The sequence below is a fragment of the Vipera ursinii genome, assembly GCF_947247035.1.
Source record: "Vipera ursinii genome assembly, chromosome: 1".
NCBI lineage: Eukaryota > Metazoa > Chordata > Lepidosauria > Squamata > Viperidae > Vipera > Vipera ursinii.
Window position 1 is genome coordinate 318,512,657 of NC_139512.1, and position 21,891 is coordinate 318,534,547.

At 48.0% G+C, this 21,891-nt stretch overlaps 1 long non-coding RNA gene across 1 annotated transcript; it reads right to left on the reverse strand.

Moving 5' to 3' along the window:
* Window positions 1–123: 123 nt before the first annotated feature.
* LOC310633181 lies at window positions 124–13,814 on the reverse strand. The gene is made up of 3 exons (XR_014490998.1): window positions 13,542–13,814; window positions 1,201–1,370; window positions 124–540 (listed from the first exon to the last, which is right to left on the reverse strand). It is a non-coding gene; the product is annotated as an uncharacterized lncRNA (long non-coding RNA).
* Between the last annotated feature and the right edge of the window lie 8,077 nt (window positions 13,815–21,891).

A 21,891-nucleotide genomic window follows, 5' to 3' on the forward strand; every position in this document is an offset into this window, starting at 1 on the left:
CGGTTTGATCGCCTTGCAGTCCATGTATAGTTAGATATGTATAATTAGGTTTTAAAATGTTTGACAAATGGAGAATATTTGAGATGATCCTAAGAAGTAATTGCTAACACTTGTGTGATAAGTAACAATAAAAGCACTTTTTTTTGCAAAGCATGTCAGAAGACATGCTGTTGAAGATATATATTTTTCAGCTCTTTAATTTCAAAAATGTTTACAATTTTATTGATATAGCCTTTGTTAGCTAGAGTACAGTAAATAGCACTGCATATTCTTTCTATTCATGCGGTTCCTATGTGAATGATATTGCTTATGTAGCCAAAACAATGCTATCTACTCACCTTGTCTGTAGCTCAAAAACAATACATTCTTTTTAAAAAGTGTTTTGAGATAATTTGATGAACAGGAATATGAACTTTTTAAAGCTCCTGCTATTGCCAATTTGATTTGTTTTGAATGGCTTTTCAATAGTTCTTTGGACAGCTTCGATTTAACAGTCCTTATGAAAATTTCTCTTCAACCTTCCACCGTCAACATCCACCACTGTTGACAGAAATGCCAGTAGATTAGACAAAGAATTAAGATGTTTAAAAATGAGAGCTGGCTAAAATTGAGATAACCGTGGAGATCTGATACAAAAAGTGCAACTTGCTTCTATTATGTTTTTTTTAATAAGACCTTGCCTCAGAAATACCGTATCCTTCAAATTTTATAATTGATGTATCATAATATTTAAATATATTTACTTAATAAATATAGCTCAGATAATTGTGTGTTTTATTTCCAAAACAGAAGCAGTAGAATGCTTTTCCCTGTATGACATCAGTGCTATTGTTTATACGAAATCCACGCATAGAATTATTTTGCCCATGATTGCTGAACTTTACAATTTAATAATAGCAATTGAGCAGAGAGAAATTACCCATGAAGCTTTTGCCAATTTAGAGACAACTGCAGAAGAATTAGCAAAAGCTACTGAAGAACTCGGCCGTATTGCTAGAAGGTAATATTTATTTTAAAATAGAAGCTATTTAATTGTGAATTTTGGGGCTCAAGGGGTAGCCATCAAGTAATTTATATATTATAGGAAGGAAATGTCAGTTTGCAACTAAAAAAAACCTGTGCAGAACAATGCTGTGTGCATATGTCCGTAACCTCAAAGACTGGTTTTGTTGTGCCCATTAACTGAGCTAAGTGCCACACCTTTTGTCCCATTGTAGACTGGCTGAAGAATCTGGTGATGAGGTCCTTGAGAAGGAGATGGTGCCAGCAACTCAAACTCTCCTGATATCAGGGAAAAAACATCTTTCTTGCTGTTCAGAAGCTTCTCATTCAACCTGATGCTTGCAGTTCTGTAGAAGAATTGGCTGTTTCTGCAAAAAGGATACTTGTGGGAACCATAAAAGTACACTAATTTTTTTTCTATCTATTGAAGCATAGTTTTGCATGTTTGGCATAGCAGCTAGCCAAGTATATGCAGAGCATTTATGAAAGCTTGTTGCTAAAGTAAGATCTTCCTTGCCTTCTGTCTAGCTATTTCTGAGGTTTTTGATAGAAATGAAAAATAGAGCATTGCTGATTTCTGCTAAACTGTTTATACTCTTATGTCCCATAATGAGTATTTAAGTTTCTGCAAATGGCAAAATCTAGACACATATAGGCTGCCAAAGGTTCAACTGTCTATATGCCTTTAAGGATGGCTGGATCTGTAGCAATTTAAAAATGATGATACAGCTGTGTTCTGCCAGTACTTATGCCTGGCTTCTGCTAAAATAATACATGAGCAGAAAATGCTCGACTATCAATTGATATCCATCAGAACAAAATTGGATTATCTCAGGGACCTCATTTTGTTATCTCAACTTGAGAGGTGAGAGAAGAATTATGGAGTAGAAAGAGGTCATCTATGAGGTCATTCTAAATATTTCCCAATTATAGCAATAATTATTTCCATGCAACAAAGATTTTTTTACTGATGTGGCTATGCAGCCATTTTTTTAAATTAGTAGTAATAGCAGTTATAGAGAGTAAGGAAGGTGATCTTGATAGAATATGCAAGATCAGTTGCCAGGGCAAGGAGGGAATAAAAAGTATTTTAAGTCCACAATGAAGATTACATTTGAAATTGGCACAAACACTTCCCTAATTTACAGAAGAATAAAAAGGAATAAGAGATACAGCAGAACCAGACTTGAAGTTTCTGGTTTTTACAGCTGATTTCATTAAAAGTAGTTTTAGATTTCTTATGGACTTGATTTCTTAGTCTGGTCTGTTTAGTGGGATTGATAGTACTACCGGTAGTGTAGCATGTGGACTATATAATATATACAGAGAAAGTAGTCCTACTTGTATATTCCTAATGATGTATTGTGTAATAGTATGTTTACATGATATGTCAATGATATTAACAAGGAAGTTTATTATCTGTTTTAAATACATTTTAAAAAATATGTTATAGGGATGTCAGCATTTTACATTTTCTACAGAAAGATGAAAGAAATTGGCACCATGTAAATTCAAATTATGGTTTATTAGAATTGTACTCTATCACTAGGCTGCTTATATTCCTAAGTGTTTTAATTCTATTTCCCTTTTACAAGGTGAAATTACATAATAAATAGGCACTCTATTATATAATTATATAGTAGATGAAAAGGAAAAGGAGAGAAATCATAAATAAAAGTGACCTGCTTCCTTCATGTGATTTTTATAATGTTTATTCAGTTAGAATTATAGCAGAATAGGATGGATGAAGAAGTGGAGCCAGAAAGATGCCTAGCGAGACTGCACAGCTAGATTTGCCTCATTCCCACTTGACTATCGACTATGAAAGGCAGATATTTTTTCCACTTGGTGCTGGTGTGATGAATGGTAGAATCAACCAGTCTCTTTGCCTGACATGTGTTGCGTCCTTACAATAGAAATTGGCAATGGGGGCAGCAAATCAAAGATAGGTTGATAGCATTTTAACTTAGCAGGGGAGAAAAAATGACACTCTTGTTAACACTGTTAACACTCTTGTTAACTGTTGTGTCTGTAAATAGTTGCAAACTTGTAAAATAGTAGGTTGAAAAAGTAGGTCCTTGAAGCGGGAGATTCTGGTGCAACCATTGGTTAAAGTAGCAAAGAAGCGGGAAAATAGCGATTGATGATTGGTTACAGTTTAAACAGTTCTACTATAAAAGCTTGAAACATTTGACAGTTGACTTATGTGTATTGAATAAACTCTTTCATTGTGAACCACTCTGAGTCCTTGTCTACCTGAACCAAACAATTGGCGACGAGGATGGGATAGACGGCAGACCAGAGAAGGTTCGGCGGAACAGCTGCGCAAAGGCGGCAAATTTGAAATAAAGTCACAGTCAACCACAAGCGGCCGCGACGGAATCCTGTAATCCTCCGAATGGCGCAAATCGGGTCCTTAAAAGAATTCGACCCAAGCTTCCCAGAGGACTGGGAAGAATATATAGGACAGGTCGAAGGATTCCTGCTTGTTAACGGGATAACGGACGACCGGAAAAAGGCGGCAGCGTTACTGACAATTTGCGGCACACCAGTTTACCGGATCGCTGTAGGACTTTGTCAACCACAGCCGGTCTCAAGTGTTCCGTATGCCGACCTGTTAGCTAAACTAAAAGTACATTTCATGCCAAGGAGGTCCGAACTCTTTTGGCGTCGTATTTTCAAAAAAAGGAACCAGAGGCCAGGCGAATCAATTCAAAAATTCGTTGCAGCAGTCAGAGAAGCCGCAGTACGATGCAAGTATGACAACTTGGAAATCAGAATTCGGGACCGAGTAGTACTGGGCTTGAGAGACGAGCATCTACAAAATAGAATAATTGCCAAGCCCACCGGCGATCTGCAAGAAGTGCTGGACGAACTATTAACGTACGAATCTACCGGGTATCGCGACCCCCCCCGTAGTAGCATGGCTACGTCTGCCGAAATCAATCAAGAAGGCCTTGTGGACTACGGGGAGGTGGACCAGCAATGGGAAGATGACATCGCCGAAGTCACCAGACGGTTTGGGGAAATGGCGCCAAAACCATTTCGAAGCGAAGGGCCTGAACCAAACCGCCGATCTCAAACCGCAACACCGCAATGACAAGTAACAGCGACCCAACGACAATGGAGAGACACCGCAACGAGACCGCGCGACAATGACAACCGGTGTGGCAGCTGCGGGGGCAACCATCCCCGCGCAACTTGCAGGTTTCATACCGCCAGATGTAGATCGTGCGGGAAGACCGGCCACATCCAAGCCATCTGCAGGGGTCGTGCACGCGACAATCGCCTTCATGAAGTCGACGTTTGGCCCGAAGGTAAGGTAACCCCTTACTATAGTGGCAAAGAGACCCCTAGACCGTGGGCTAAATTTTGGAACCGTGGGGAGGTGGCGCGAGTCAATCATAGTAGGAAGGGAAAGATTAATAATTTTCCGGAAGGAAAATTAAAAATCATAGTCCATTTGCAAGGGGTTCCTTGCAAAATGGAAATAGATTCAGGGGCCTCAGTATCTATAATAGCCAGTGAAACCCTGAAAATGATTGAACAAATAAGTGGCAGAAAAATTCCACTTAGTTCAACTAAAATCCAATTAACAGACTTCCAAAAAACCCCAATAAAAATTAAAGGGAAAATTACCCTTAATGTTAAATTTAAGGGGTTTAAGGGAGCTTTAGATTTAATAGTTACTGAGGGCCAGAGGACTAGTCTAATTGGCCTTAACTGGTTTCCTGCCCTGGGGATCTGGATAGGGGGAATAAACACAGTTATTAAAAATAAGACCCTCGAATCAGTCTGCAATGAATTTGCAGACGTATTCGATGGGTCTTTAGGTAAATACAAAGGGCCCCCAATTAAATTTAATTTAGACCCGTCGGTTAAACCCATCAGGCTTAAGGCCCGAAGGGTGCCTTTCGCCCTGAAGCAAAAAATCGAGGCCGAGCTCGATAAGCTTGTAGGCCAAGGCGTCTTAGAACCAGTCGAGGGTGGTTTGTGGGAAACGCCGATCGTCACACCCCTTAAACCTAACGGGAATGTGAGGATCTGCGCTGACTACAAAGCCACCCTGAACCTGGGAATGAAAAAACACGCTTACCCGGTCCCGACGGTGAAGCAGGTCCTCGCCACGATACAGGACGGCGCCATATTTGTCAAGTTAGACTTGGCGCAGGCGTACTTGCAATTAACTGTTTCTGAAGAGGCTGCTGAAGCTCAGACGATAGTTACCCACAAGGGGGCGTTCCGAGTCCACAGACTGCAATTTGGTATTGCAGCAGCTCCAGGCATCTTTCAAGAAGTGATGGAGAGGACCTTAAAGGGCATACCTGGAGTATGCCCTTATTTTGATGATGTCCTGATAGCTGGAAGAAATGAAGAAATATTAGCAGAGCGTCTGGAACAGGTATTGGAAAGGTTTAGGAGGGCTGGATTGAAATTAAAAAAGGAAAAATGTTGCATTGGGGTTAAGTCCACTGAATTTTTAGGATTCAGGATAGACAAAAATGGAATTCATCCAACCCCTGATAAAATCAAGGCAATTAAATTGGCATCAGAACCAAAGAATAAGGCTGAATTGCAAGCCTTCCTTGGCTTAGTTAATTTTTACCACACATTTGTGCCACACAAAGCTGCCATAGCAGAACCTCTTCATAGACTTTTAGATAAAAAAACCCCGTGGCAGTGGCTTAACAAACATAGAGTTAGTTTCCAAACATTAAAAGACATTCTTTCTAGCCAATCAACAGTAACCCATTTTATTGAAAATAAACCAATTTATTTAGCTTGCGATGCTTCACCTTATGGTGTGGGGGCTGTTATCAGCCACTTGGACACTCATGGTGTTCAAAAGCCAATCGCATATTATTCCAGGACGCTTACTAAAGCAGAGCGGAATTATGCACAGATCGATAGGGAAGCATTGGCAATCGTGGCAGGAGTAAAAAAGTTCCATGATTACCTTTATGGTAGGAACTTTACTATACTCACTGACCACAAACCATTATTGGGACTGTTTACCACTGATAAACAGACACCCCAAATAATGTCGCCCAGAATGCTGAGGTGGTCAATTTTCCTCTCAGCATATTCATTCTCCCTCCAACACAGACCAGGCAAGGAAATGGGACATGCAGATGCTCTTAGCAGACTGCCATTAAATATCACTGAGGAAGACCCTGCCCCTGTGGGACAAATAATGTCTTTACAGGACATCCCTGAGTGGCCTTTAACCGCTAAAGATATAGCTGTGGCAACAAATAATGATCATATCCTAAAAAGAATTATGGCTTGGGTCCTTAGTGGGTGGCCAAGTACCTGTTCTGAACCAGCCCTCTTCTAACAAACCCCTATTCAAAAAGAAGAGACTGGAGAGCGTCCAAGGCTAAAAGGCTTCTGCCAAGATTTAATTACGCAGTTAACAAAAACACTAGAGCTTGTCTTCTCAAGCGGAAAAGTTGCTTTCAGCAACCAGCCCCTCCCCAAACACTCCTTTTATAGAGAGCTCAGGGCGTGGTCTCCCTGTGCCTCCTCCCGAGGAGTCTCACAGCCTTTCTTTGTTTGTTCCTGCTCGACTGCCTCCTGCGTCGGGCGTCCTTGAACAGGGCCAGCTGTGGGTCATCTTCCTCCGCACTCTCGGGCTCACGCAGCTGAGAAGAGGTCCCCGGCTGAGGACTCTGCAAAGCCTCCAAATCATCATCAGCCGGTTCGTTTCCCTCCTCCCCCACATCTGAGTCATCCGATACCTCGGAGCCGGCTGTCGGACCCACAGGCTGGCCCTGAGTCACAACACTATCCCGCACCGCAGGGCCCTTCCCCCGGGTCTGCCGATCCGGATGCGGTCGGGATGGGAACTGTTCGTGAAAAGCAGTCACCAACGCAGGGGCATGAACGGCGGTCGCGTCTTCCCATGTGAAGTCCTCCGGCCCGTACCCTTTCCACTCGATCAGGTACTGGAAGCGACCTTTCAGCCAGCGGGAATCCCTGATGCTGGCGACCTCGTACTCGGTGCTGTCGCCATCACGAGGTCCTGATGGGGGAGGTTCCGCTTGGCGAAGTGGACAAGCCGGTTGTTCGGGGACCAACAAGGACCGATGGAAGACGGGGTGCACGCGCAGGGAACGTGGCAGAGTTAAACGATAGGCGACCGGGTTGATGACGGCCTCGACTGGGAACGGTCCAAGGTAACGGTGGTCCAACTTCCTCGCCGGCCGAGTGGATGGTAGGTTCCTGGTGGACAGCCAGACCCGATCCCCCACCGATAATGGAGGCGTATCCCTTCTCGACCGATCGGCGAACCTCTTGTAGTCGGCCTTGGCCTTCTCCAGCTGCCGTCGCACCAACCGATGGATCGCCTGTAACTCCGCCATGAATTCGTTCGCTGCCGGCTCCGGTGAGTCCACGGGAGAAAGGGGGAAAAACCGGGGGTGATAACCCACGTTGGCCAAGAACGGTGTCATCTGCGTGGAGGTGTGCTGCGAGTTGTTAAAGGCAAACTCGGCTATGGCCAAATAGTCCACCCAATTGTCCTGCTGCAGGTTAACGTAGCAGCGCAGATACTGCTCTAAGATGCCGATGACCTTCTCGGTACCCCCGTCGGTCTGAGGATGATGCGCGGACGAGAGGCAAACCTTAATGTCCAACGCCCGCATCAACTCCTGCCAGAAGCGGGCTGTAAACTGGGCCCCCCTATCGGAGACGACTCTATCGGGAAGGCCGTGCAGCCGGAACACCTGTTGGATGAACATGCGACTAGTGGCGCGAGCTGACGGTAAGCCGCGACAGGGGATGAAGTGCGCCATCTTGGTCAACATGTCCACCACCACAAACACTGTCGTGAAGCCGGAGGATGGGGGTAGATCCGTCAGAAAGTCCATGGACACAGCCCCCCAGGGTCTCTTGGGCGTTGGCAAAGGCTGCAGTAAACCAGGCGGGGCCCCTGTCGCTGACTTGGCCTGCCTGCATGGGACGCAGGAGGTGACATAAGACTGGACATCGTGTCGGACTCGGGGCCACCAGAATGTACGGGAGACCAGGTTCAGAGTCTTGAACAGGCCAAAATGCCCCGCAGCCGGGTTATCATGACATTGGCTGAGGACGAGTCCCCTGAGTGGCCCTCCTGGAACATAGAGCCGGTCACGATAATACAGGAGTCCATCCGTGACCGACCAAGGCGAATCTGGCCCCACCTCTTCCTTCCGCTGAGCCACCCACGCCTCCTGCTGCTGCGCCTCCCAGATCCGAGCCCGTATATCCACCGGCTCCCGCACCGCAGCAAAAGACTCGACGGGGATCACTGTCCTGGGCGGAAGCTTGTCTTCCACTCGGGTGTACTCGGGCTTCCTGGACAGAGCATCCGCTCTCTGGTTGTGCCCGCTTGGTATGTACCGCACCCGGAAGTCAAACCTCGCAAAGAAGAGGGACCACCGGATCTGGCGTTGGTTTAAATTCCGAGCGGTCTGCAGGCTTTCCAGATTCTTGTGGTCCCTCCGGACCTCGATTTGATGCCGCGCCCCCTCCAGATGATGCCTCCAAGCCTCGAACGCCGCCTTGATGGCCAGCAGCTCCTTCTCCCAGATGGTATAGTTGCACTCCGAGGGATTCAATTTCCGAGAGTGATACGCGCAAGGGAAAAGGGTACCGTTGGGCATCGCTGCCTGGAGTAACACGGCCCCAATGGCAATGTCGGAGGCGTCCGCCTCCACGACAAACGGCCGTTGCGGGTCAGGATGCTTCAAGATGGGCTCCTTCATGAAGGCGTCCTTCAAAGCTTGGAACGCCTGTTGTTCGGGGGCGTTCCACTGGAACCGAGTCTTCTTCTGCAGGAGCCGGGTGAGGGGGGCTGTCAAGGCAGCAAAGCCAGGGATGAATGTCCGATAGTAGTTGGCAAATCCAAGAAGTCGCTGAACATACTTCACGCGACGCGGGGGTTGCCAACTCTGCAACGACTCAACTTTACTCGGTTCCATGGCGATGCCCTCAGGAGAAATGCGGTGGCCCAAGAAATCAATGGTCACCTGGTAGAACTGGCACTTCTCCAACTTGGCAAACAGCCGATGTTTCCGGAGGCGCTGCAGGACCTGACGGAGATGCTGATGATGCGCTTCACGCGACGGGGAGTAAATCAGGATGTCGTCCAGGTAAATCACAACAAACTGGTCCAACAGATCCCGAAAGATGTCATTCATAAAATGCTGAAACACAGCGGGGGCGTTGGTCAGGCCAAACGGCATCACCGTGTACTCGAAATGTCCATAGCGAGTACCAAACGCCGTCTTCCACTCATCACCCGGCCGAACCCTGACGAGGTTGTAAGCTCCACGCAGGTCCAGTTTCGTGAAGATCTTAGCCTCTCGGAGTCGGTCCAAGAGCTCGGGGATGAGGGGCAGCGGGTAGCGGTTACGCACCGTGATAGCGTTGAGTTTCCGGTAGTCACAGCAAAGCCGTAACTCGCCCGACTTCTTTTTGACGAAGAGCACGGGCGCAGACACTGGCGAGGACGAGGGCCGGATGAAACCACGAGCCAAGTTCTTTGTCAGGAAGTCCCGCAATGCAGCCAACTCGGGCTCCGACATGGAGTACAAACGCCCCACTGGGAGAGGCGCATCAGGGACTAGGTCAATGGAGCAGTCGTAGGGCCTGTGCGGGGGTAATTGGTCTGCCTCTGACTCGCTGAACACGTCAGCAAAGTCGGACAGTTCGGGAGGCAAGGAAACCCCTGGGGAACCCTCCACCTGGCCGGCACAGATATGGCGGGTGTGGTCCACGCACTGCAAACTTGGGAAGGTGACCAAGTTCTGAGACCAATAGATCTGTGGATCATGCGCCCGGAGCCACGCCAGTCCCAAGACCACGGGGAAGTGCAGTTCCGAAGTGACGTAGAACTGAATGGCCTCCACATGGGTACTGATGGCCATACACACGGGTTGCGTGGCGGCCGTAATAGGCCCGGACAGGAGCACTCGACCATCGATGGTCTCCACAAGCATGGGCGGATCCACTGGACACTGGGGAACAGCCCATTTGGCCACAAAGGCCGAATCCATAAAGTTAGTGGTAGCCCCAGAGTCAATTAAGGCATGGACCGGAATCCCCTCTGGCTTGCCAGGAAGGATCAGACGTGCCTCCAAAATCAAATGCCGTGAAGGTTCACAGGCACCGTCGGAACGGCATCGCTCGGCGTGGTCGTTGTGGGTCGCCCGATCTTTCACACCGTCTAGATTGGGCTCGGGCCGTTTCCCGACAGCAAAGCAGGGGACTTTCTCAGGGCCGGCTTGGTCACTGATGCCCGCTGACGCTTCTTTGGACAAGAAGCAGCCAAATGTCCAGGGTCCCCACAGTAAAAACACAACCCCTCCGATCGTCGTCTGTCCATTTCCGTCACCGATAGACGGGACCTGGCGGCACCCAGCTCCATTGGCTCCTCCCTCTGGACTGGGGGCTCACGCACAACAGGGGCGGCAGGGGTCTGTGGGGTGGCACGGCGACTCTTTCGCTGCTGCAACCGGGCATCGATCCGCAGACAAAGATGGATCAGCCCATTCAGATCTGAGGGAATGTCCACGCGGGCCAGCTCATCCAACATCTCCTCTGACAAGCCATCCTGAAAGGCATCCACGAGCGCAGCCTCATTCCAGGCGGAATCCTGGCTAAGCAGCCGGAAATCGCTGATATAGGCCTGTAGAGGGCGCTGACCCTGCCTCAAAACTTTCAGGCGTCGGGTGGCAGTCTGCGCCTTAATCGGGTCCTCGTACATGAGGCGCATATGGTCACAAAACCCCCCAAAGTTATCCAACAAAGGGCTAGGCTGTGCCAACAGAGGCGTGCCCCAACGAGCTGCATCTCCCGACAGAAGGCTCAACACGAATCCCACCTTATCTCGGTCAGTGGGGAAATCAGCCGCCCTCACGCTGATAAAAAGCTGGCATTGTCCCAGGAAGGCAGGAAACAGTTCTGGATTACCAGCAAATTTATCCGGCATAGCTATCTGACATTTCCTCCTGGGTGGGGGGGCAGCATGTACCTGAGCCTGCAGTTGTGCCACCTGAGTGGCCAGCAAGGTGAGTTGCTGGTTGAGCTGGGCATTCTCGGCAAGAAGCTGCTCCATCGTAGTAATAAGGGGTGGGTGGCTGAAAGCAAACTGTTCTGAACCAGCCCTCTTCTAACAAACCCCTATTCAAAAAGAAGAGACTGGAGAGCGTCCAAGGCTAAAAGGCTTCTGCCAAGATTTAATTACGCAGTTAACAAAAACACTAGAGCTTGTCTTCTCAAGCGGAAAAGTTGCTTTCAGCAACCAGCCCCTCCCCAAACACTCCTTTTATAGAGAGCTCAGGGCGTGGTCTCCCTGTGCCTCCTCCCGAGGAGTCTCACAGCCTTTCTTTGTTTGTTCCTGCTCGACTGCCTCCTGCGTCGGGCGTCCTTGAACAGGGCCAGCTGTGGGTCATCTTCCTCCGCACTCTCGGGCTCACGCAGCTGAGAAGAGGTCCCCGGCTGAGGACTCTGCAAAGCCTCCAAATCATCATCAGCCGGTTCGTTTCCCTCCTCCCCCACATCTGAGTCATCCGATACCTCGGAGCCGGCTGTCGGACCCACAGGCTGGCCCTGAGTCACAACAGTACCAACCCGGATGCCAAGTACATTCCTTATTTTAGAAGAAAGGATGAACTGTCATCCCATTTGGGATGTGTTCTGTGGGGAAACCGTGTTGTCATTCCCGAAATCCACAGACCTACAATATTATTAGAACTACACGAGGGGCACCCTGGAATAGTACATATGAAGGCATTGGCTAGGAGTCACTTATGGTGGCCAGGACTTGACAAGGACATTGAAGAATGTGTTTCTAATTGCTATCTATGTCAACGTTCTAGGCCTGAGCTGCAACACACGCGTACTCACAAGCGGGAGTTAGCCAGGAATCCTTGGTCCAGGATTCATATTGATTTTGCTGGACCTTTCCAGGGGTTAACCTTTCTGGTAGTAGTGGACAGTTTCTCTAGATGGCTAGAGGTAGTACCCGTCAGTTCAATGACTTCGGGTAAAACAATACAAGTTTTAAGGGGCCTCTTTGCCACTCACGGGTTACCTGATGTAATTGTGTCAGATAATGGGCCCCAATTCACCTCTGTTGAATTCCAGGACTTCCTCAGGGCCAACTTGATTAAACACACGACATCAGCACCCTTCCACCCGTCCACCAACGGCTTGGCTGAACGAAATGTGAGGACCACTAAAGATGCATTAAAGAGAATCATCCGTGGCGATTAGCACCAAAGACTGGCAGAATTCTTGCTGACCCAACATACAACCCCGTGCACGGCTACAGGAAAAAGCCCAGCAGAGATGAGGTGGGGAAAAAGATTAACCACCAAACTGGACAGGCTACATCCTGACAGACTACCATCAAGTGCAGAACTGGATATTCCAAACAGATCATTCAAAATTGGGGACCTAGTCTGGGCCAGGAATTATACACAAGGGGACAAATGGGTCCCAGGGGTGGTCACTGAGATATTGGGACCCTTGTCTTACACTATTGAGGGGGAAGGGAACAGGGTCAGCAAAAGACATATAGATCAGCTCAGGAAGAGAACTATTGGTTGTATGCCAGTTGAGGGGGATCAATGTATACAAGGGGGGAACTTTGCATCAGGGTTTATTAACAACAACCTGCCAGTTAGTGGGGAAGCAGAAATGCAAACCAGCCCGTCCACAGCTAACCAACAACAACACAGTCAATTTGACTGGGAGCTGCCCCCCTTGAGCAGGCCAGCAATAACTGAACAGCAAACACAACAACAACCACAACTTGTTAGCAGAGAAGCATCTGAGTCAATTAGCCAAGAGTCCAGGTCCACCAGAGTAAGCCAGCCTAGCAGACAATCTGATAGAAATGATTCCGGTATCCAAAGCAATAGATATCCTTCAAGGGTCCATAGGCCACCCAAATATTTAAGAGACTATGTCCATAAATAACAACAACTGGGGGGTAAGGGGTGTTGTGTCTGTAAATAGTTGCAAACTTGTAAAATAGTAGGTTGAAAAAGTAGGTCCTTGAAGCGGGAGATTCTGGTGCAACCATTGGTTAAAGTAGCAAAGAAGCGGGAAAATAGCGATTGATGATTGGTTACAGTTTAAACAGTTCTACTATAAAAGCTTGAAACATTTGACAGTTGACAGTTGACTTATGTGTATTGAATAAACTCTTTCATTGTGAACCACTCTGAGTCCTTGTCTACCTGAACCAAACATTAACACTCTTGTTAACACTCTTGTTAACACTCTTGTTAACACTGCCAAACAAATTCTTGCAATGATCTTGACTGCTGTAAAATGAGACTTCTTCTAACAATTGTTGACATAACTATTATATTTAAAATTTTAATTTACAAGGTTCTCTGGGCACAAGATGATTCCACCATCAGGCGGATAATCCAAGCTGCTCATTGGCTATTTGATTGCCTGCTGATCCTGGATTCTGCTGAAGATGTATCAGCGGTGCTAAGTGCTTTTCGCCCCTTTTCAGAGGCTCTTCTGTTACTCACCAATCTGACAGAAAGACTCCTTTGGGATCTCAAAGAATCTTTGCCGCGGAAACATTTAGCTCAAACTCTGCAGACTCTTAAAAACAGCATCCCTATGTTATTCACAGCAAAAGTCAGTCACCTTCAGTATCCCCATGAGCAGCAAATGAACCTGTCAAAAAATTATATTTTTGACTTAGCAAAAAGGAGTGTAAAAAATTTGATATCCCTGTTGAAGAGCAACATAGGAAGAACAAAAAAACTGCACGAAAGCTATGGCCTTTTTTCCCAGCATTTGCATCAATTTCTAGGCCTTATGTCTAGCCCACAGCCAATAGGTTTACATGAAGATAAATTAAACCTACTTGTACAAGTTCTAATTTTCTATTGCATGCTGTTTGCTGATTCATCAAGAGCATCTCTAAAGCAAGAGCTAATTCAACTTTGTCATCATTTACTGAAATTCAGAAAAGTGATTGACGTGGATATAAGCTTATTTAATGGCTTTCCAAAGGAAAATATAAAAGAGGAATGTTTTGCCATGAAAACGAAATTGGAACATCTTAATCAAGTAATACGTTCTGCTGTTATCTATCAGATTTTAGACAATTTGGTTGATATTAAAGGCCCCATGAAGAGACTGATAAAAGCTGCTGTGGAGCCATGTTCTCATGTCGTAAAGAAAGGCCTCCTAAGAAAATTGAAACCTTTGATTACCACATTCTTCAGCCATTCCACACAGATGCTTAAAGCAGCCAATTTGATTCTTGTTACATGCACTAAAAGGGAAACTGTTGAAGACATTGAACAATGTATAGACAAGTTTAATGGACTTCTTGCCACAGTGCCTGGTCTCCTGAGTGAGCTGAGCCTTTTTCCAGGAAATGGTGATGTATCTAAAAAATTAAACTTCTTGTCTCAAATATGGTCAAGCACAACAGAAAGTTTGATGATGTGTGGACAAAATACTTGATTTGCATGAATTCCTTGATGCGTCTGTTCAAGAGATGATGAGACACAAAGAGGCAAGTGAAAAAGCTTTAGATATGCAGCAGTTTGAACAATTTTTTTGGCACACGTCTAGATTGTGCAAACAAGCAACACAGATAGTTGAGTTTATTAGTAGATTTGTGGCCAAAGCCAGAGATCCCATTTTCTGGAATGGACTCTTGGTTTTAATCAAACAACTGAAAAATGCCATAATACAGACTGAAGTTAGCATAAATTGGTGTATGGCAAGAATGACTAGTCAACAAGCTAAAGAAGAATATTCAAAGAGGACAAAGGAATTGATAGAGTTTGCTTGTAATGTCCGAAAGGGGCTAGATGAATGTAGTCAGCCAGATATTCTTAGTCCTCTTCGGAATACTGTCCACGAGTTCAATATTTCTGGAGATTTTTCAAATGTCCCTGCTTCACAGGACCCTATAGAATTTAGTACACAAAGTTTTGTAAAAGAAAATAGCTCAAATAATGTAGAAATGCTAGTCAGATCTTTGGACAAATTTAAACCAGCCTATTATCCTTCTCTGGAATTTCCCAGAAGAAATATTATATACCAGAAAGATGCAGTCGGAAGAGTTGATTTACACCCACTGATTAGTGAGCTGACAACAGCAATAGGAATACATGATGCCATACGCCTGAATGGCATTTGTGCTGATTTGCTGGTGTTGTGACTCAGGGCCAGCCTGTGGGTCCGACAGCCGGGTCCGATGTATCGGAGGACTCAGATGTGGGGGAGGAGGGAAACGAACCGGCTGATGATGATTTGGAGACTTTGCAGAGTCCTCAGCCGGGAACCTCTTCTCAGCTGTGTGAGCCCGAGAGTGCGGAGGATGATGACCCACAGCTGGCCCTGTTCAAGGACGCCCGACGCAGGAGGCAGACGAGCAGGGACAAACAAAGAAAGGCTATGGGACTCCTCGGGAGGAGGCACAGGGAGACCACGCCCTGAGCTCTCTATAAAAGAAGTGTTTGGGGAGGGGCTGGTTGCTGAAAGCAACTTTTCCGTTTGAGAAGTCAAGCTCTTGTATTCTTGTAACAGTGTAATTAAAACTTGGCAGAAGCCTTTTGGTCTTGGACGCTTTCCAGACTCTTCTTTTGATTAGGGGTGCGAGAAGAGGGCTGGTTCAGAACAGTTTGCTTTCAGCCAACCACCCCTTAATACTACGATGGAGCAGCTTCTTGCCGAGAATGCCCAGCTCAACCAGCAACTCACCTTGCTGGCCACTCAGGTGGCACAACTGCAGGCTCAGGTACATGCTGCCCCCCCACCCAGGAGGAAATGTCAGATAGCTATGCCGGATAAATTTGCTGGTAAACCAGAACTGTTTCCTGCCTTCCTGGGACAATGCCAGCTTTATATCAGCGTGAGAGCAGCTGATTTCCCCACTGACCGAGATAAGGTGGGATTCGTATTGAGCCTTCTGTCGGGAGATGCAGCTCGTTGGGGCACGCCTCTGTTGGCACAGCCTAGCCCTTTGTTGGATAACTTTGGGGGGTTTTGTGACCATATGCGCCTCATGTACGAGGACCCGATTAAGGCGCAGACGGCCACCCGACGCCTGAAAGCTTTGAGGCAGAGTCAGCGCCCTCTACAGGCCTATATCAGCGATTTCCGGCTGCTTAGCCAGGATTCCGCCTGGAATGAGGCTGCGCTCGTGGATGCCTTTCAGGATGGCTTGTCAGAGGAGATGTTGGATGAGCTGGCCCACGTGGACATTCCCTCAGACCTGAATGGGCTGATCCATCTTTGTCTGCGGATCGATGCCCGGCTGCAGCAGCGTAAGAGTCGCCGTGCCACCCCACAGACCCCTGCCGCCCCTGTTGTGCGTGAGCCCCCAGTCCAGAGGGAGGAGCCAATGGAGCTGGGTGCCGCCAGGTCCCGTCTATCGGTGACGGAAATGGACAGACGACGATCGGAGGGGTTGTGTTTTTACTGTGGGGACCCTGGACATTTGGCTGCTTCTTGCCCGAAGAAGTGTCAGCGGGCGTCAGTGACCAAGCCTGCCCCGAGAAAGTCCCCTGCTTTGCTATCGGGAAACGGCCCGAGCCCGATCTAGACGGCGTTTGGTACTCGCTATGGACATTTCGAGTACACGGTGATGCCGTTTGGCCTGACCAACGCCCCCGCTGTGTTTCAGCATTTTATGAATGACATCTTTCGGGATCTGTTGGACCAGTTTGTTGTGATTTACCTGGACGACATCCTGATTTACTCCCCGTCGCGTGAAGCGCATCATCAGCATCTCCGTCAGGTCCTGCAGCGCCTCCGGAAACATCGGCTGTTTGCCAAGTTGGAGAAGTGCCAGTTCTACCAGGTGACCATTGATTTCTTGGGCCACCGCATTTCTCCTGAGGGCATCGCCATGGAACCGAGTAAAGTTGAGTCGTTGCAGAGTTGGCAACCCCCGCGTCGCGTGAAGGATATTCAGCGACTTCTTGGATTTGCCAACTACTATCGGACATTCATCCCTGGCTTTGCTGCCTTGACAGCCCCCCTCACCCGGCTCCTGCAGAAGAAGACTCGGTTCCAGTGGAACGCCCCCGAACAACAGGCGTTCCAAGCTTTGAAGGACGCCTTCATGAAGGAGCCCATCTTGAAGCATCCTGACCCGCAACGGCCGTTTGTCGTGGAGGCGGACGCCTCCGACATTGCCATTGGGGCCTTTTTACTCCAGGCAGCGACGCCCAACGGTACCCTTTTCCCTTGCGCGTATCACTCACGGAAATTGAATCCCTCGGAGCGCAACTATACCATCTGGGAGAAGGAGCTGCTGGCCATCAAGGCGGCGTTCGAGGCTTGGAGGCATCATCTGGAGGGGGCGCGGCATCAAATCGAGGTCCGGACGGACCACAAGAATCTGGAAAGCCTGCAGACCGCTCGGAATTTGAACCAACGCCAGATCCGGTGGTCCCTCTTCTTTGCGAGGTTTGACTTCCGGGTGCGGTACATACCAAGCGGGCACAACCAGAGAGCGGATGCTCTGTCCAGGAAGCCCGAGTACACCCGAGTGGAAGACAAGCTTCCGCCCAGGACCGTGATCCCCGTCGAGTCTTTTGCTGCGGTGCGGGAGCCGGTGGATATACGGGCTCGGATCCGGGAGGCGCAGCAGCAGGAGGCGTGGGTGGCTCAGCGGAAGGAAGAGGTGGGGCCAGATTCGCCTTGGTCGGTCACGGATGGACTCCTGTATTATCGTGACCGGCTCTATGTTCCAGGAGGGCCACTCAGGGGACTCATCCTCAGCCAATGTCATGATAACCCGGCTGCGGGGCATTTTGGCCTGTTCAAGACTCTGAACCTGGTCTCCCGTACATTCTGGTGGCCCCGAGTCCGACACGATGTCCAGTCTTATGTCACCTCCTGCGTCCCATGCAGGCAGGCCAAGTCAGCGACAGGGGCCCCGCCTGGTTTACTGCAGCCTTTGCCAACGCCCAAGAGACCCTGGGGGGCTGTGTCCATGGACTTTCTGACGGATCTACCCCCATCCTCCGGCTTCACGACAGTGTTTGTGGTGGTGGACATGTTGACCAAGATGGCGCACTTCATCCCCTGTCGCGGCTTACCGTCAGCTCGCGCCACTAGTCGCATGTTCATCCAACAGGTGTTCCGGCTGCACGGCCTTCCCGATAGAGTCGTCTCCGATAGGGGGGCCCAGTTTACAGCCCGCTTCTGGCAGGAGTTGATGCGGGCGTTGGACATTAAGGTTTGCCTCTCGTCCGCGCATCATCCTCAGACCGACGGGGGTACCGAGAAGGTCATCGGCATTTTGGAGCAGTATCTGCGCTGCTACGTTAACCTGCAGCAGGACAATTGGGTGGACTATTTGGCCATAGCCGAGTTTGCCTTTAACAACTCGCAGCACACCTCCACGCAGATGACACCGTTCTTGGCCAATGTGGGTTATCACCCTCGGTTTTTCCCCCTTTCTCCCGTGGACTCACCGGAGCCGGCAGCGAACGAATTCATGGCGGAGTTACAGGCGATCCATCGGTTGGTGCGACGGCAGCTGGAGAAGGCCAAGGCCGACTACAAGAGGTTCGCCGATCGGTCGAGAAGGGATACGCCTCCATTATCGGTGGGGGATCGGGTCTGGCTGTCCACCAGGAACCTACCATCCACTCGGCCGGCGAGGAAGCTGGACCACCGTTACCTTGGACCGTTCCCAGTCGAGGCCGTCATCAACCCGGTCGCCTATCGTTTAACTCTGCCACGTTCCCTGCGCGTGCACCCCGTCTTCCATCGGTCCTTGTTGGTCCCCGAACAACCGGCTTGTCCACTTCGCCAAGCGGAACCTCCCCCATCAGGACCTCGTGATGGCGACAGCACCCCCGAGTACGAGGTCGCCAGCATCAGGGATTCCCGCTGGCTGAAAGGTCGCTTCCAGTACCTGATCGAGTGGAAAGGGTACGGGCCGGAGGACTTCACATGGGAAGACGCGACCGCCGTTCATGCCCCTGCGTTGGTGACTGCGTTTCACGAACAGTTCCCATCCCGACCGCATCCGGATCGGCAGACCCGGGGGAAGGGCCCTGCGGTGCGGGATAGTGTTGTGACTCAGGGCCAGCCTGTGGGTCCGACAGCCGGGTCCGATGTATCGGAGGACTCAGATGTGGGGGAGGAGGGAAACGAACCGGCTGATGATGATTTGGAGACTTTGCAGAGTCCTCAGCCGGGAACCTCTTCTCAGCTGTGTGAGCCCGAGAGTGCGGAGGATGATGACCCACAGCTGGCCCTGTTCAAGGACGCCCGACGCAGGAGGCAGACGAGCAGGGACAAACAAAGAAAGGCTATGGGACTCCTCGGGAGGAGGCACAGGGAGACCACGCCCTGAGCTCTCTATAAAAGAAGTGTTTGGGGAGGGGCTGGTTGCTGAAAGCAACTTTTCCGTTTGAGAAGTCAAGCTCTTGTATTCTTGTAACAGTGTAATTAAAACTTGGCAGAAGCCTTTTGGTCTTGGACGCTTTCCAGACTCTTCTTTTGATTAGGGGTGCGAGAAGAGGGCTGGTTCAGAACAGCTGGAGCTTGCTAACTGTTGTATTGATGCAGCTAAAGAAGCGTTATGGATTGTTGAGTCACCTATGTCTGATAAACTATTGCATTACAAAGAAATAGTGGGGTTAATCCCTCATTTTATTGGATTAGTTAGAGAAGTAGAGGCAAACCCTGTTCTCAATTCAGAGCGACTGCTGCAAACAGCTCTCTTGCTTTCTGAGAAGATTGATGAGACAAAGCACAGTCTGACTTTTGTTGTAAGTTCTTGGTACAGGCTGGCAAAGCAGTTAATTGGCTTTATGCCTCCATGTAATTCTCATGACGAAATCCACAGTTTAGATGAGGTCATGAAGATTTTAGAGACGCTGGTTCAGTTAATTGGCAAAGTGATCCATTCAGATAGCAGAAAATTGCTCCCTGAGTGTTCCAGCCTTCAGGAAATTTTCCTGCGAGTTCAAACTAAGTTCACTTGTGTACAAGCCAGAACAAAATACCTGTTTGAAAAAGCCCAGGTTATTAGTAAATCTCATCCTGATTTTGCTAAACAGGACAGTTTTGATGCAAGTTGCATTCTGTGGTCTGTCACCATTCAAGCATTGTTAAACATTGTAGATCAGTTTATAGGAAGAGATGTATTGGCCTTAAAAGAGTTACAAACTAAAATGAAATACCGGCTTTGCTTGCAGAGCACTTTGGCAACATTATCTGAAAATTCTCTTCGAATACAAGAAGCTGCTAAGTTGTCAATTCTGTTATGTGCTGGACAAGGTATTGAGAATGAGATTCCACATCAAACGGAACAGATCAAAATATTGACAGAATCTGTGCTTCAAAATGCAAATGTTCTGGCAGTCTCTCCAATAGCTGACCCCAGTTTATTGATTCAGTTTGAAGTTCTCCAAAGAAAACTTGCCATAACAGCCAAAGCCCTTTTGCTTCAATTAAACGGACTCAATGGAGAATACTTGAGCAGCATCAAGAATGTTATCAAATTAAGCCAGTTTATATCTGGAAGTAACAGTGACCTCATCCAAAAGGAGACCTTTGGAAGAAAGGCAGCCTTTCTCAAGGCAAATATCCAAATGGTGGACAAGGTCATCCGGGATGCACTGGAGGAGCCATCCAAATTTCTAAAGCCAAAAGAGAATTTACTTGCCACTACAGGCAACCTTCTCCTCCTTACTGATGAAATTATGGGACGAGCTGGACAATTGCACAGCCAACTAGACCAGCATCATCATCTGGTAGATAGTCTTATGTATGAGTGGTCTGCTAAAGCTGGTTATCTTGTGAGACAGCTTCAGTCCATGAAGGCCATCAGTGAACCAGTTCTGCAAGTCGTTAGAAGGTGCTTACAAAATGATGAGGAACATACTTATTCAATACAGCCTTCCTCATTGAAGAAAGAAAATTGCACATGGCATTAGAACGTCTCATCCCCAGGAAATAAAGCCATCAAGACTGGAGAAGGATTTTTCTCTGCCAGTAACAAAATTACCATGGTAAAATTGATTTCCTCCTAAAGCATAAAAGACTTACTTTTGTTTTAAATTAGAGACAGCCATATCGAAAGTGTGACTTTTTGTCTAGTATGAGAACATAGTTATAGTACAGCAGGATTTACATTGTCAGGTCACAATGCACTTTTCACCATTTTGAATCATTAATTTTAATAGTAGATGCTGATGTTCTTAATTATATTTCTAGATGTTGAGAGATACAGGGGCATAGCAATGACACTGATATCATTAGAGTGGGCTGAAGCAGAATTTTCCGCCCTTTCAAAATGATGTTCACCAGTCCCTTGGGGGCCCTCCAATCTTCTGGCACAATCAAATCTTGAGGGACTGGCAGAAGCTGTGAAAAAATGAGACCAAGTTCCCTTCAGAGGGATAAGATTCCACAGTGTAGGTGTCACTACAGAAAAGGCCAGTCACTCTACATTTTAGCTCCCCAAATGACAGAACCTGTAACATGTCCTCTTTGCTAGATTTGGTGGAACAGGCAGATGAAATCGGAGAGAGGTAGTCTCTCAAATAATCTGGCCCCACGTCATGAAGGGCTTTAAAGGTCAACACCAGGACCTTGAATTGGGATTGGTAACCAATGTTACTCAGAGGTATAATGAGTGTTCTGCAAGAAACACATAAATGCTCACACTGCTACATTTTGCAGCAACTGAAGTTTCCAGATACTTTTCAAAAGCATCCCCATGTAACGCACATTGGAGTAGTCCAACCAGGAGATGACAAGAGCATGACTGACCGTGAATAGGACCCCTTGATCTAGGATAGTGTATAACTGCCATAAAATATGAAGTTGTGCAAGGGCCCCTCACTACGGCCATCACCTCATAATCAAACAGGAGTCTCC